General features: G+C 38.5%; 1 protein-coding gene and 1 pseudogene across 11 annotated transcripts in view; one reads left to right on the top strand and one right to left on the bottom strand.

The window, feature by feature from the left end:
- The window catches only part of Dennd1b (DENN domain containing 1B), a 221,820-nt gene that overhangs the window by 45,678 nt on the left and 160,437 nt on the right, over positions 1–15,705 (bottom strand). The window lies entirely within an intron of this gene.
- LOC116069348 overlaps positions 14,363–15,705 on the top strand; it is a 3,054-nt pseudogene continuing 1,711 nt past the window's right edge.

Below are 15,705 nucleotides of genomic sequence, written 5' to 3'. Positions count from 1 at the left end.
GGCTATTAAAAAAATTAAAAAAAAAAACCCACAATAACAACAAATATAGAGCCAAGAGATCTGTGAGTTGGAGCTAACATGAGTGCCTCCACCCTGAGGACTAGCTCTTACAGTACCAGAGGGCACCATGGAAACTTCCAGAGGAGAGAGGCAACTAGCCTTACTCAGTTAGGACCACATCAATAATGAACATGGCACGGTAACCTAAGGGTACAGATGTGGCCCACATGCCATGCAAACAGCACCTCTCAAATTGTTAAGACTTAATTAACAAGGGGAACTATGCCTAGCATTGGAAACCTAGGTAGCCACTGAGTGCTAGTAACATTATGGTAATTACAAGAGTCTACAACCACTAATTACTACACCAGCATAATCCCTAACAACAATCTATAAATATTTGTCCTTATCGTCACAGGTGAGCACAATCCTCACTTCTCATAAAGGGAAACTCTCTTTTCAACAGATGGAGATCATGACAAAAAACTACAACCCAACAAAATAGAGAGTTGTGGAGCCCAGTCCCCATGGATAAATCTACAAAATACTCCCACATCTAAGACTCAGGGAATGTTGCAGAACAGAGGATCAGCAAGTTTGCTGGGGGGGCTGTGTCTCCTAGGAATATGAGAAGCTCAACCCAAAAAGTCTCACCAACATGATTGCCCAAACACGAGGTGAACAAAAATGATAATGATAGCAACGGCCATGCCAAAATGGATGGCAAAAAGCCCAAGAAGCCCCAACTCTACACATGAACTACAGGCAACAGAGTAAAGCTGGGAGTGAGAGCGGTGGCTTTCAATACCACGATATGGCACAAAAGCCTACCACACAATCTTAATTGTTGCTGTGGTTTATGCAACTTACTCTGCTCAGTCCCAGACACAGTTTAAATGGAATGCAGCTGAAGGGATAACGAATGTTCAAAAGGTGTTAAAGGCCATGCATTTTTACTTGACTTTAAAGGTAAATAATTACATTGCTATCCCATATCAACATTTTATCTAGAGATCAAAGTTAGTAATATGATGTTGGTGTCTTCACTATATACAATAAGTGATTAATTTGAAAATAAGACAGTTAAAGACATGTAAAATTTCACTTGCACATGTTTTAACACAGCAGTATAAATCAAATTAAAGAGATGTAATTCCATGGACTAAGAATCATTTTTTAAAATATAGGGTGAAAGGAAAATAATAAATTTAAAGCAATATATTACTCGCAAAGAGAATGAACTAAGCCATCCTTTTAAAGGACTTAATTTGTTCTAAAAGATTAAGAGTTTAAGACTTTTAAAAAGGTTTTCCTTTTTGTTTATGAAACATAATCCATTCATTTTATTAAATGAATGGAATAGTTTGAGTCAGAAAAAGAGATAAATCCCAAACCTATCTAGGGATTGTGCACTTCTGAGCATGAGTAACTAGTTTATGTTGGGCCAACAGAGATTAATCACTTGATAATGTCATGTGCTATCACTGCCTTTGCAAACATCCTGTCAGTGAGAATCTGACACTTCTCAATGTACACAGTTAAGTGATGTTTTCAAATACACATGTAGATTATAAATGCAGATATACACATATTGACCCCAGGTATAGATATCTGGAAAGGGTATTAATGGAAGCGAGAACTGAACACAAACTTCTTTGAATTTCTTTAACAATGTCTATTCCATAACAGCTCTTCCTTTCCCAGATCAGTGCGGCTTGTGGTTGTCCTACCATGCTGTCTCTATACTCACTCGGAATCTGCAGCCAAACAGTTTTAGGTAAAGCTGCATACAATTTTGAAGTAAAACAAAACAAAACAACACACACACACACACACACACACACACCCCAAAACAAAACACCAAAAAACAAACAAACAAAACCGAACTGATTTCTTTTGGAAAAAAAAATGAGTTCACATATATTGAGTGACTATTTAATTTAGCAAACATGGTATTTTTAGATAATTGAAAGAAAGTTTTAAATTAGTTTTCTTTTTTACTGCTAGTAATAACAAGTGATGCTATCAACAGTAATGACAGATACGTCAGAAAAGCAATGGGTAGATTTGTAATACAATTTAAAAGCCTGTTTTAAAAGATGGCACACTGAACTCTATAATTTTTAAAAAATAAATTTCAAAGTGATAAACTGAGATGGGGCTGAGGAGATCACTGGTGAGAAAAACATTTTTAAAATTCACACACATGTACAAATGTGCACACGCATACCCCATTGCCACTGCTACTGCCACTGTCACCAACATCATCAAAAGAAGCAGGTTTTTGAGGAACAACATCTGAAGTTGTCCTCTGGCCTCCACAAAACATGCATACACACAGATAAGTACAGTCACACATGGGTACAAATTGATAGATGCACTACACAGACTTCTCAAGACAAGTGAGATTATAACTAAGATAAGGAACTATTTCTATTCTACATCTTCGATAGAGGCAAGAACTAGATTTTGTTAGCCCATATGGCATAACATAAACAGTGCCATAGTTTATGAGGTAAACATTCTCAAGCAGCAGGGATTTCTTGCTCTTCTTTTGATCCTGGAAACACTAAAATCTATCTAAACATTTCTAATCTTTGCACAATTGTTTTATAGGAAACTGGCTTATGTCAAGAAATCTTTGCTTTAAAGTCACTTCAGCAAATAGTACTATTCATAAAAATCCAGCAAGAAAAAAAGAGGCCATAAATTTGCAAAAGAACAAGGTGGGTATCTGGGAAGGTTTGGAAGGAGAGAAAGAAAGTAAAAATTGAGTTTCAAAATACAACTAAATATACAATTAATTGGAAAATGTAGTACAGTTTAGAAAACAGACATCGTGGCAGACTTCCTCCTCTCACTCCCTAAATTTTTTTTGACTGTATTGTTCTGGTCAGATTCCCAGATTAAAGTTGAAATGAAGGGTCAAGCTGACTTGCTCTAGGAGATAAATGTATGCTCTCCTTTACTGAATTCCCCACTTTGATGTATTTCCAGAATAAATCTAAAAATCCAAAATAAGTCATTATGAATTTCCCATTGCCTTTAGGGTCTACACAGGACAGAAATATTTCATTGTAATTCACCTATCAAAATTAGGATGTTAATCATTAGATTTCGTGATTTTGATATTTAAAGTATAGTATTTCATTTTGGGAAGAGAAAAAATTCTTAAAAACCCTTGTTTTAGGGATAGCAGTCAGTGGTGTAGTTATTTGGCAAGTGTGGTAGTTTGAATAAGAATGGCTTGAATGCAGAGTCTCCAGGGAATAAGACTCTTTGATAGGATTAGAAGGATTAAGAGGTGTGGTCTTGTTAAAGGAAGTGTGTGACTAGGGTTGGGCTTTGAGGTTTCAAAGCCCATGCCAGACCTGGTCTGTCTCTCTGTCTCTGTCTGTCTCTGTCTCTGTCCCTGCCCTGCCATGGCCCCCTGCAGCATCTGCCTGTCTGTCTGTCTGTCTGTCTGTCTCTCTCTCTTTCTGTCTCTCTCTCTCTCTCTCTCTCTCTCTCTCTCTCTCTCTCTCTCTCTCTCTCTCTCTCTCTCTCTCTCTCTCTCTCTCTCTCTCTCTCTCTCTCTCTCTCTCTCTGTCTCTCTCTGTCTCTCTCTGTCTCTGTCTCTCTCTGTCTCTCTCTCTCTCTCTGTCTCTCTCTCTCTCTCTCTCTCTCTCTCTCTGTCTCTCTCTCTCTCTCTCTCTCTCTCCACTATAACAGAAAAGTATCCAGATGGAAGGGGAGATGGGGAAGAACTGAGATTTGGAAGGGCAGGAAAAACCAGGTACATTATGTGAAAAAAAAAAGAATATTTTCAATAAAAGGAGAAAAGAGAAAAAGATATACTAAAAGTGTGGAGAGATGGCTTAGTAATTGTTCTCTTTATACTGCGATGATCAGACATTTCCTGCTCTCTAGAGTCTAGGCAGAGTCCCTGGACTCTGATTTTGCTTCCTAATTTCACCAAAAAGAAAAAACGATTGCATAGAGAAAGTGTACTCAAGAGAGAAGGAGGGTTGTTATTTTATCCCCTGATCTCCCCTCCCTTAGTCTACTTGTGAAGCTCCTTACAGAAAAAGGCAGAGGAGCTGGCCAGCTTCCTCCATGCCCTCTCCCTCAGGCCTTTAATCACCATCTCCACCTCCACACCAGCAAGGCCTCTGTTATTTGATTAACACCTCAAGCATCTGACAGTTTAGCCCCCTTGAAATTCTTTACTTGCCAAGTTCTCCCTGATTTCTGCCCCAGCTCACTGCTGGGCCACTCTCCATCCCACAGCTCCTGACTGCTCTCCCCTGCTCTGACCTTGGGTGTAATCTGATGGCTATAAAAACACTTCTATCTGCTGAGGAACCCTGGTTCTTGATCTCCAGTCCAATTTTCTCCTGTGCCTTGTTTATCTGTTTGCCTACCCAATATCTTACTTGAATATCTAATAAACATGCTGAATTTAGCATTTCTGAAACACAGTTCTTTTTGTTTGTTTGTTTTGTTTTTCGAGACAGGGTTTCTCTGTGTAGCCCTGGCTGTCCTGGAACTCACTCTGTAGACCAGCCTGGCCTCGAACTCAGAAATCCGCCTGCCTCTGCCTCCCAAGTGCTGGGATTAAAGGTGTGTGCCACCATTGCCCGGCCCACAATTCTTGTAAGAACATTTTTTAGCCATAATCCCATCAAGCTCACTTAAGTGACACAGCCCCTGTCTGGCTTCCCTACTCAGAAAGCATATGATTATCTTTATAATATTAAGGCTTTTGAAACATTGTCTGGCCGCCTCATCAGAACAGATGCATTGCCCCACTCCACTGTCTGTTCCTCATTGCTGTTGGCTCGCAGCTGCATGTGCGAGCAGCCTGGATCTCTTTAGGGCTTGGCCTTTGCTGACCCCACAGGAAGGTACTGCTTATGCCCAGACCACAGCATTTGGAGTGATGCGGATACAGACAGGGGTGTATATGTAGACGTGTGTAGACCATTGCTTCTGCCAGTGCCATTTCCCATGATGTCCTGCTCTGTTCGTTTCTCTGCAGTACTTACAACCTAAAGCTCTACATATGTATCTTGTTGCCTCCCTCCCTCCCCCTTAGGAATGAAGGAGGTTCATGCCTATTTTGCTCTCTGAGACACATCCCATCCAGAGCAGTGCCTTACAGGGGCTATTCACATATACTGTGGAATAGAGGAAAAGGGACAGAAGGCATAGTAGCTGTTTCTACCTTGTTAATGAGACTTCATAACACTGGGGTTTAAAGGCAGATCTGAATTGGCAAATTTAAAGGTAAGATTTAATAATGCACCTGTTTCATAGACTCTCTAGGACTTTGATGAAGTAGGACTGACAGCCATTTTGAGTACTACTTGAACTCAAAGTGCATCTTTTGTCCTGCTGTGCTATTGCCCTGAGCATTCTCCTGTACCCAAGTGGTATGTCCCTTTGCTTCATCTGCTGCTTCATTCCTTTTAATACTTTTAATATATGCCCGGTTCCACCTAATACTTCAAGAGTCAGAAACCATCCAGGCTAGTCATGTAAGTGTTACTCTTAGCTGCAAAACACATACCGGGAATAGCCACCATGACAAAGGTCAATAAGAAAACTGGAGAGTTATAACAATTTATTGTTTAGGTTAAAAGCTTTTTAAACATCTCCCCCAAATTCTTAGTTAACATCAAAGGAACATATTTGGCTTCTGACCCATTCCTTTTATCCAGCAGCTTACCAAGACAGGGAAAAGAGGTTATGTCACAGCATACAGCGAGCTAAGAATCTTGCAGATTTTCCATTACTACACAGAACAAGAAACTGCAGATATCCCCTAGTTTATAATACTGCAGCAGTACTAGTTTTGATGAGTTTTATTATATTCAATTTCATATTTCTTAGATAATAAAATTATCACAATATTTTTTAGTCCTATTCTATATAGTAGATAGTTGCTCCACTGTTTTTAATTTGTTCATTACTATTAAATACATATTAAATAGATATTAGGATATAGACGTACTTAAGACATAAACTATCATCCATATCATTAGAGTCTATAACTCAAAAAAGTCAAACAAAAGAAGAAATGTTACATGGCACAAGTCCAAAGATCCTAAGAGGAAAGGGATCTGAAAGGACGGGAGGCCCAAACAGGAAAGAGACACTATTAAGTCTAAAGACTAAGCTGGGGAATGTCAGCCAGGGAGAGGATACTTAGAGCAGAAGAGACAATGATAAGCACAAAGGCATTATTTCATCAGTAGGTTATTCTTAGAATGAGAATAAAGATTTACGGTATGTAAGTCACAGCCTAGACTACCCCAAAGTTGTTTAATCACTGGAGTTGCCTTTATAAGTTCAGAAGTGGAGCCAGGTTACATATGGTTACCTTGAATATTAAGACAGATTAAAAGAGGCATTCAAAAAGCACTTACTATAAAGTCAGTTATAACAAAGGTCATTTTTATTTACTTATGTCATAACTCAATATTTTAGTTCTCTATTATACTTTAGACTCAGAAGAATGAAGACATGACATAATTGTCACAGAATACACACCAACTACCTCATTGTGGCTAGAGCAAAAGTATTTGGCAAATGTAAGAGCTGAAAAGAAAAAAAATTAAAATCTTTTTGTTTTATAGAGGAACTTTAAACATCAGGCTTGAACTATACTGTAGACCAAAAAGAATGAAAAGAAATAAATACTCCAAAGATGTAAATACTGCAAATAGATGTTTTTCCAATAATAATAATTTGATAGAATTGTTACATTACTAAAAAAAAAAAAAACCAAAACCAAAAACAAAAACAGAATGACTATTTTCTTGGGGTTTGATGGTCAAATTTTTTCCCTAAATGCAATTATTTACTTCTTTATTTAGTACACATTATCTGTGACTTTCTTTCCCCCATAGATAATTCTAAAGTTTTCTTTATTGAAGTAGTAATCTTCCTTACTAATTGAAGAATTATCATTCATCCTTTATGGTGATTAACAGTAATTTATGAATATTTCAGATTTGAATTCCATATATATGTAAAAAAGTATTACAGATAAATTTTCCTCTGACTTAGTTAGCACTGACCATAGGCAGCATTCTGTGCAAGAAACTCCAGGCTCTCAAACTTAGGGAAGCTCTTAATATATTAAGAAAAATAAATTTACTAAGATAACATTTCAATTCTTAACATCTATGCCCCAAGCCAAAGGGCACATACTTCTGTAAAAGAAACAATACTACAGCTTAAATCATATATTGATATTTACACACTGATAATTGGAAATATCAATACACCAGGAGTCAGGTCATCCAGACAAAACCTAAACAGAGAAATACTGGAGCTAACATGCTATAAGCCAAATGCACCTAACAGATATTTAGGGAACATTTCACTCAAACACAAAAGAATATATCTTTTTCTCTGTACATCATAGAACATCCTCCATAATTGACCACATACTCGAATGCAAAGCAAGTTTTGACAAATAAAAGAAAATTGAAATAATTCTCTGCATCCTATCAGACTTACCATATATTGAAGCTCGATATCAACAATTGAAACAACTGAAAGCTTACAACTCAGAGAAACTGAACAACTCTCTACTGATGAAAAAAGAGTAGGCCAAGACAGAAATAAAGAAAAAAAAATGACAGACTTCTAGAATGCAATGAAGATGAAGACACAGCATACCCACACCTGTGAGACACAACCAAAATGGTACTAAGAGGAGCATTTAGAGTATTAAGTGCCTACACTAAAAAACTAGAGATATTGCATACTAACAACTTAACAGTACATCTGTAAGCTCTAGAACAAAATGAAATAAGTACACCCAAGAGAAGTAGATGACAAGAAATAATCAAACTGAGGGATGAAATAAAATAGAAACAAAGAGAACAATGAAGAAAATCAATGAAACAAAGAGTTGTTGGTTTTTTTTTGTTTTGTTTTGTTTTTTTTTTGAGAAAAATCAACGAGAAACAAACCCTTATCTAGACTAACTGAAAGACAGAAAGGGAATATCCAAATTAACAAACTCAGAAACCAAAGGGGACATAACAACAAACATCAAGGAAACCCAAAGAATCTTTACATACTCCATGAATGGAAAAATCTAAAAGACACCAATAGTTTTCACCATAGCACCACTTACCAAAGTTAAATCACAACCAGATATCTGATTTGAATAGACCTATAACCACTAAGGTGATAGAAGCAGCTATTAACTCTCCAAATCAAAATAAAATTGCCTAAAGCTAAATGGTTTTAGCACAGAATCCTACCAGACTTTCAAAGAAGAGTTAACACCAGTACTCCTCAAATTATTTCCCAAGATAGAAACTGAAGAAATATTGCCTAGTTCAATTTATGAGGCCACAGTTACCCTGATACCCAAATAACAGAAAGAATCACCAAAGAAAAGAGTTATAGACCAATTTCCTGTATGAATAAAGGTGCAAGAATACTCAACAAAATGGTAAACTAAAGCCAAAGCTACATCAAAAAAAATTATCCATCATGATCAAGTTATTTTCATCACAGAGATTTAAGGGTGGTTCAATATATGAAAAATCAGTGAATGTAATCCACCATATAAACAAACTGAAAGTCAAAAAAAAAAACACATGATGTCTCATTAAATGCAAAAAAAGAAAAAAAAAAGGCCTTTGACAAAAATCTAACACCCTTTCATGATAAAAGTCCTGGAAATATTAGGAATACAAAGGCTATACCTAAACATAATAAAGGCTATTTACAGCAAGCCTGTAGTCAAGTTAAAATTAAATAGAGAGGAACTCAAAACAAAATCCATTAAAATCATGAACAAGACAAGTTTTTTTTACTATCTCCATATCTATTCAATATAGTACTTGAAGTATTATTAGCTAGAGCAATAAGACAACTGAAGAAGATCATGGAAATACAAATTGAAAAGAAAGAAGTCAAGTATAATTTTATGTAACAATATACTACATTATATTTCACAGGTGATATGATACTATACATGAGTGACCCTCAAACTTCTACCAGGGAACTCCTACAGCTGATAAACATTTTGAATGAAGTAGCTGTTTCCAAGACATAAACAAACAGACAAACAAATAAATAAGTATACCTCCTCTATACACAAGACAAACAGACCGAGAAAGAAATCAGGGGGACAACACCTTTCACAATAGCCTCAAAAAATATAACTTATCTTGGATTAACTCTTACAAAAAAGTGAAAGATCTGTATGACAAAAACTTCAAGTCTTTTAAGAAAGAAACTCAAGAAGATATCAGAAGAAGGAAAGATCTCTTATGCTCATGGATTGGTAGGATTCACATAGTAAAAATGACCATCCTACCTAAGGGTTTTTACAGATTCAGTGCAATCCCCATCAAAATTCCAACATAATTCTTTACAGACCTTGAAAAAACAATTCTTAACTTCATATGGAAAACAAAGAACAGGACAGCTAAAACAATCCTGACTGCTAGAATCCAAACATGATCTGCTAAAGTTATCAGTATCCCTGATAAGGTTTCAAGTTGTATTACAGAGTTACAGGAATAAAAACTGCAGTGTGCTAACATTAAAATAGATGTATCAATCAGTGGGATCAAATTGCAGACCCAGACATAAATATACACACCTATGGACACCTGATTTTTGGCAAAGAAACCAGAAATAAACAGAGGGGAAAAAAAAAAAAACCCCGACATCATCTTCAATGAATGGTGCTAGTCAAACAGGGCATCTACATGTAGAACGCAAATAGTTCCACATTTATCATTCTGCACAAAACTCAAGTCCACATGAATAAAAGACCCTAAGATAAAACCAGACACCATAAACCTGATAGAAGAGACAGAGGGAAAACCAGGTGTGAACACATTGTCACAGGAGACAACTTTCTGAACAGAACACTGACCACTGTGCACAGGCACTGAGCTCAGTAACACGTGGGACCTCCTGAGAGCGAGCTGGCTCTATAAGGCAGAGACACTGACAGAAGGACAATCAGAAGTCAGCAGCCTGCCAAGTGGGAGAAGGTGTTTACCAACTCTACATCCAATAGAAGTCTAACATCCAAAATATAGAAAGTCAAGAAACTACATATAAAAATACCCAAATAATCCAATTTTAAAATGGGGTATCAATCTAAACAGAATTCTCAACAGAGAAATCTCAAATGGCTTAAGAACACTTAAAGAAAATTTCAGCAGGGCTGGAGAGATGGCTCAGCAGGTAAGAGCACTGACTGCTCTTCCAAAGGTCCTGAGTTTGGATCCCAGCAACCACATGGTGGCTCACAACCACCTGTAATGAGATTGGATGCCCTCTTCTGGTGCGTCTGAAGACAACTACAGTGTATTATGCCAGAGCGAGTGGGGCCGGAGTAAGTGGTCGTAGTGAGAGGGGCCGGCAGAGGTCCTGAGATCAACAGCAGCCACATGATAGCTCATGGCCATCTATACAGCTACAGTGTACTCATACACATAAAATAAATAAAAAATAAATCTTAAAAAAAGAAAAGAAAATGTCAGCATCCTTAACCATCAGGGAAATACAAATCAAAGCTTCTTTGAGATTCCAATTTACATCTGTTGAAATGGGTAAGGTCAATAACACAAATGACAGCTCATGCTGGTGAGGCCATGCACCAGTGGGGAACACTCCTTCCTTGTTGGTGGGCAGGGGAGGGGGGCCTGGAAATGGGAAGTGCAACTATGTATAGCCACTATGGGAATCAAAATGGCAGAGTCTTAGAAAACTGGAACTCAATCTCCCTCAAGGCCCAACTCTACCACTCTTGGGCATATACCCAAAGGATGCTCTTTCCTACGCAAGGACACTTGTTCAACCATGCTTACCGTGGCTTTATTCATAATAGCAAGAAATGGGAATAATCTATATGACCTGCAACAGAAAAATGGATCAAGAAAATCTGGAACATTTACACCATGGAGTATCATTCAACTCTTTAAAAAAAATGATATCATGAAATTTGCAGGAAAATGGATAGAACAAAACAAAACAAAACAAAAACAAAAAAAACCCAAAAAACAAAAAAACAAAACAAAAACAAAAACCATCCTGAGTGAAGTAACCAGACTCAAAAACAAGTAAGGCATGTATTCACTTATAAGTGGATATTAGCCATTAAGTAAATAATAACCAAGATTTAGATGCATCAAGGTTAGGGAAAGAGAAGGGCTCTAGGGACAATGCAAGGATCTCCTTTGGTAAGGGAAAACAGAATAGATTTGCAGGTGAAGTGGGGGAGAGGAAGGATCAAGATGAGGGAGAGATGGGATGTAGGGAGAGGGGGAGGGGACCATATGGGGGAGCAGTGTGAAAGGCACTGCAGTGGAAACTTCCTACAATCTTATGAGGGTCCTAGTGCTGACTCCTGATAATGCAGGATACTAAGTCTGAAGTAGCCATCTCTTGTAGCCAGTAGCAGGACTGGTTGCATTTGGTTGAGTTGTTGGCTGAGGGGGTCCAGTGGAGATCTCCCAACAACCCAAGCTGATGCTAGGGCAGAGGGTTACTCTCAGCAAGCTGACAGAGGAGTCCCATCGCCTAGGACGACATCCACATAGATCATAGATCACTGAATACGAAAAGGTCGAGCAGGTGCCTGTATAGAGCCTTCTCTGACTCCCATTTATTAAGTATTTCTCATATCTTGTTTGCTAGCCATTCCATCACTAAAATTCTCAGCCCTATTAAAGTAGCTGAAATTCAAATACTTAAAGTGATTCTTCTGACAAAAAACAAATGATCAATATAGTCTTAACAAAATGGGAAAATACAGGCATAGAAAAATATGGCAGATTCCATGACATAGGGATCTAGGGAACATAGGGAACTAGGGAATGCTTCACAAAGGTGAAGGCGGGTATGCAAAAGAGACAAGTTACAGCAACACGGGATAAGTATTATTACTAATATAAAGATAAGCAGGCATGGACAGAGTCTCATCTATAACCTCTGTCCTCTAGAGAACCGTGACGAAAACACAAAGTACTGACAGTGGGATAGGCATGTTACTAGACACAGGATAGGTTGTGGGTTTACTTTCAGCTTTGTGTACACTCAAAGACAAATAGGGTCTATTTAACTGAATTTGTAACATTCCTTACAAACTATAGTCGAGGATGGTCATTTAAGCAGTAATTTGTTTGAGATGTTTTTCTTTAAAATACACAATGCTGTACTTTATAGAGGTGTTTTAGAAAAAAAATAGTAGATATCATAATATACAGACACTTTCCCCATACTCTGAAAAAGTGCTGTGGTTTCCTGGACTGGGCCCACGCAATGCTGGCCCTTTGAGCAATGAGCTCTGGAAGGGGAAGGGGCTCCTGCGGCCCTTTTCACTATTCACTTACTTACTACTGAGAGATTCTAGGAGAGTTATGCATTTGTGACTAAGTCCACCAGGCCCCAACAGATAGCTCCAAATCCCTCATCACACAGATGACACTGGTTAAATTCAGAGGAATCAAAACTCACGCAAGAGATTACCAAAGACAGATTTGTGGAGAGGGCCTCAGAGGGCCTCAGTGGGCCTCAGGGACTGGCAGACGAAAAGGGGGTGGGCTGACAGGGGCCAGTATTCATAGGTGAAACTGTCTAAGAACAAACTAAATTGATAAAAAATGTACTCTCCTTGTACATTTGTACATGAACAGGGTACTTAGACAAATTTTTCACTGAAATCTTCCCAACTATTTTCTTCCTCAAATAAGTTAGCAATTGCATAAGCCAAATTGTTTTTTCTTTTGGGGGATGGGGGTGAACTGTCTATGTAAATCAAGAGATCCTTTACTTTAATCAGCTATCCTAACAGTAACCTACACTGCCAGTCAAGAGGGTCTATGGTCATGGAGAGGTCTCACAGTCACAGAATAAACCTAGATTTTAAGATTAACATGCTAAACTCTGCCATGATCCTAACCTTGGGAAGTACATAAGCAAAGGAACTTTTTTAACCAGTGGATTTAGTAGTAAATAATACACACAAAAACTTTCCTTATTATACTAGTATAGTATTAAATAAAGGCAAGAAACTTAAAATATGGCTTAACTCTTCATAAAGCTGGAGTGTGGAGAAGTACAGTGATGTCAAAATCATGGATTTGAGGAAATATTTCTGGAATTCCATCTAAATTTATTATCTAAACAGGAATTAACGCAAATGGAAGCCACTGTCGTCTTTATGTTTATTTCGTGGTCTCATGTAGTGTAAGAGATAGAGGCATCTGAGGCTGAGTATTCCAGTAAAGCCCCTGGCACAGATGTGCAAGCAGAGACACTGAGGGATTTACAAGTCAAACGTCAACAAAAACTCAATCCTTTAGAGCCTAATCTACAGACATGACCAAAAAATGCTTTCATAAAATACCAAAACTAATATTGAATCTAAATAGTCAATAATCAGTGCTGATGATAAAGTAAAGCATGTAGCAACTGATGCTTTGTTAATGAAACCATGGAGCTGCAGGCGAAGCTAGGTGTGCAGGGATGCTGAACATGGGGCATGCTAATCATCAAAACAAGAGTCAGAGAATTATTTTACAACATGGTTGTCACAGTTTATGGTAATTCAGTATTTACTCCCAATTTGCTGAGTAAATTTTGTGTGTGTTTAGTACCAAAACCGCGTCATCACCCCAAGCTGCGTATGTGGATACAAATGTGTCTATGTGAATATGCATCAAGCCATAACCCTTAAACAGTTAGTTCTATCAATTAAAGTTTTCAAAGTAAATATAAGATACTACAATTAAATAACAATCCAAAAGGACTTAAATGTCCTTCTCTGTGCCTCTGTCTTAGTTAGGGATTCCTTCCCTGGGATAAAACATGATAGGCAGAAACTTGGGGAAGAAAGGCTTTATTTATTTCATCTTATAGCTTTTAGTCCATTATCTAGGAAGTAGTACAGGAATTCTAGGAAGACACTTAGAGGAAGGAGCTGATGAAGAGGCCATGGGGAGGTGGTACTTCCTGGCTTGCTCATCATGTCTTGTTCAGCCTCCTTTCTGAAAGCACCCAGGACCACCATCCCAGAGGTGGCTTTATCCATAATGTGCTGGCCCACTCACATCAATTACTAATTAAGAAGGTACCCCACAGGCCTGCCTACAGCCAATCTTATGGAGGCATTTTTTCAATTGAGGGTTCCCTACCAGATAACTCCAGCATGTTTGAAGTTGACAAAAAAACCCTAAACAGAGGTGCTTGTGTAGGGTGCCGGGGCAGCAACCAGCTTCTGGCGCCAAGGCCGATCCCCAGGTGGAGGTAAAGCCCCGCTGGCACTGCCTCCTCCTTGTGACTATGCGGCGGAGACCACTCGGTGGATCTGCCCACTACATCAGTGAGGATGCGGCTCTTCTACAGGCTGCTCAAGTAGCTGGTCCCCAAGCAGATGGAGCGCTACTCCCGCTTTTCCCCATCGCCACTCTCTATCAAACAGTTCCTAGACTTAGGAAGGGATAATGCATGTGAAAAAACTTCACACATGTTTCTGTGCAAGGAACTTCCTGTGCGACTGGCTAACACCATGAGAGAGGTTAATCTTTTGCCGGATAACTTGTTGAACCGCCCTTCCGTGGGATTAGTTCAGAGTTGGTACATGCAGAGCTTCCTTGAACTTTTAGAATATGAAAACAAGAGCCCAGAATATCCACGAGTTTTGGATAACTTTCTCCATGTTCTAATAAATATCAGAAACAGACACAATGATGTTGTTCCTACAATGGCCCAAGGAGTGATTGAATACAAGGAAAAGTTCGGGTTTGATCCATTCATTAGCAATAACATTCAATATTTCTTGGATGGGTTTTATACCAACCGCATTTCTTTCCCCATGCTTATTAACCAGCACACACTTCTGTTTGGTGGTGACACTAACTAACCCTGCTCATTCGAAACATATAGTGAGTATCCATCCCACCTGTAATGTAGCTGATGTGGTGAAAGATGCATATGAAACAGCCAAGATGCTTTGTGAACAGTATTTCCTGGTAGCTCCAGAGCTAGAAGTTGAAGAATTCAATGCCAAAGAGACAAACATACATATTCAGGTAGTTTATGTGCCGTCACATCTGTTTCACATGCTATATGTGAACTCAATGAGAGCAACCGTTGAACTATATAAAGATAAAAAAGAAGGCTACCCAGCTGTTGCTACGCACACTCGTCTACTCCAGTCACATCCAAAATATCAGGGATAAAATCCTGATTAAAGGATAAGAGGCAATAAGAATCCAAAAGGAGTTCTGTGTCTCCTGGATTTCAAACTAGTTGCTGGTATCCCCTAACTCAGTCATGTTCCAGATCAGTCTTTCCAATCGTCAACACGGCCTCATAATTAGGCATAAAGGTACCCCAAGAAATGATTCGTAAATGGTTAAGATTGGGCATTGTCTCCTGGCCAACAGGTTGAGTACATTCCTTAGGGCAATAGACAGTTCATAATAGTTAGAAATGTTTTGCATACTAGAGAGTAATCGAAGGGCTTCCACTCAAGAACATTAGCTAAAAGTGTTAGGTAGGGACTCCCCACTGCCAGCCCCCCACCCCCCAGAGAATTAGCAGGAAATGCTAGACTGTAATCTCCTGGCCATTGCCTCCAGCTAGAATCAGAGAATTCTGACCCCATATATTCTATTATTCAGTCATTCCTGGATTTCTGGTGGAGTTGAAAGACTACGAAAGTTAGAA

The sequence above is a fragment of the Mastomys coucha genome, unplaced genomic scaffold (genome assembly GCF_008632895.1).
Source record: "Mastomys coucha isolate ucsf_1 unplaced genomic scaffold, UCSF_Mcou_1 pScaffold1, whole genome shotgun sequence".
In the NCBI taxonomy this organism is placed as follows: domain Eukaryota; kingdom Metazoa; phylum Chordata; class Mammalia; order Rodentia; family Muridae; genus Mastomys; species Mastomys coucha.
Note: the sequence above shows the minus strand (reverse complement) of the source record. Positions and strands in the feature narration are given on the sequence as shown.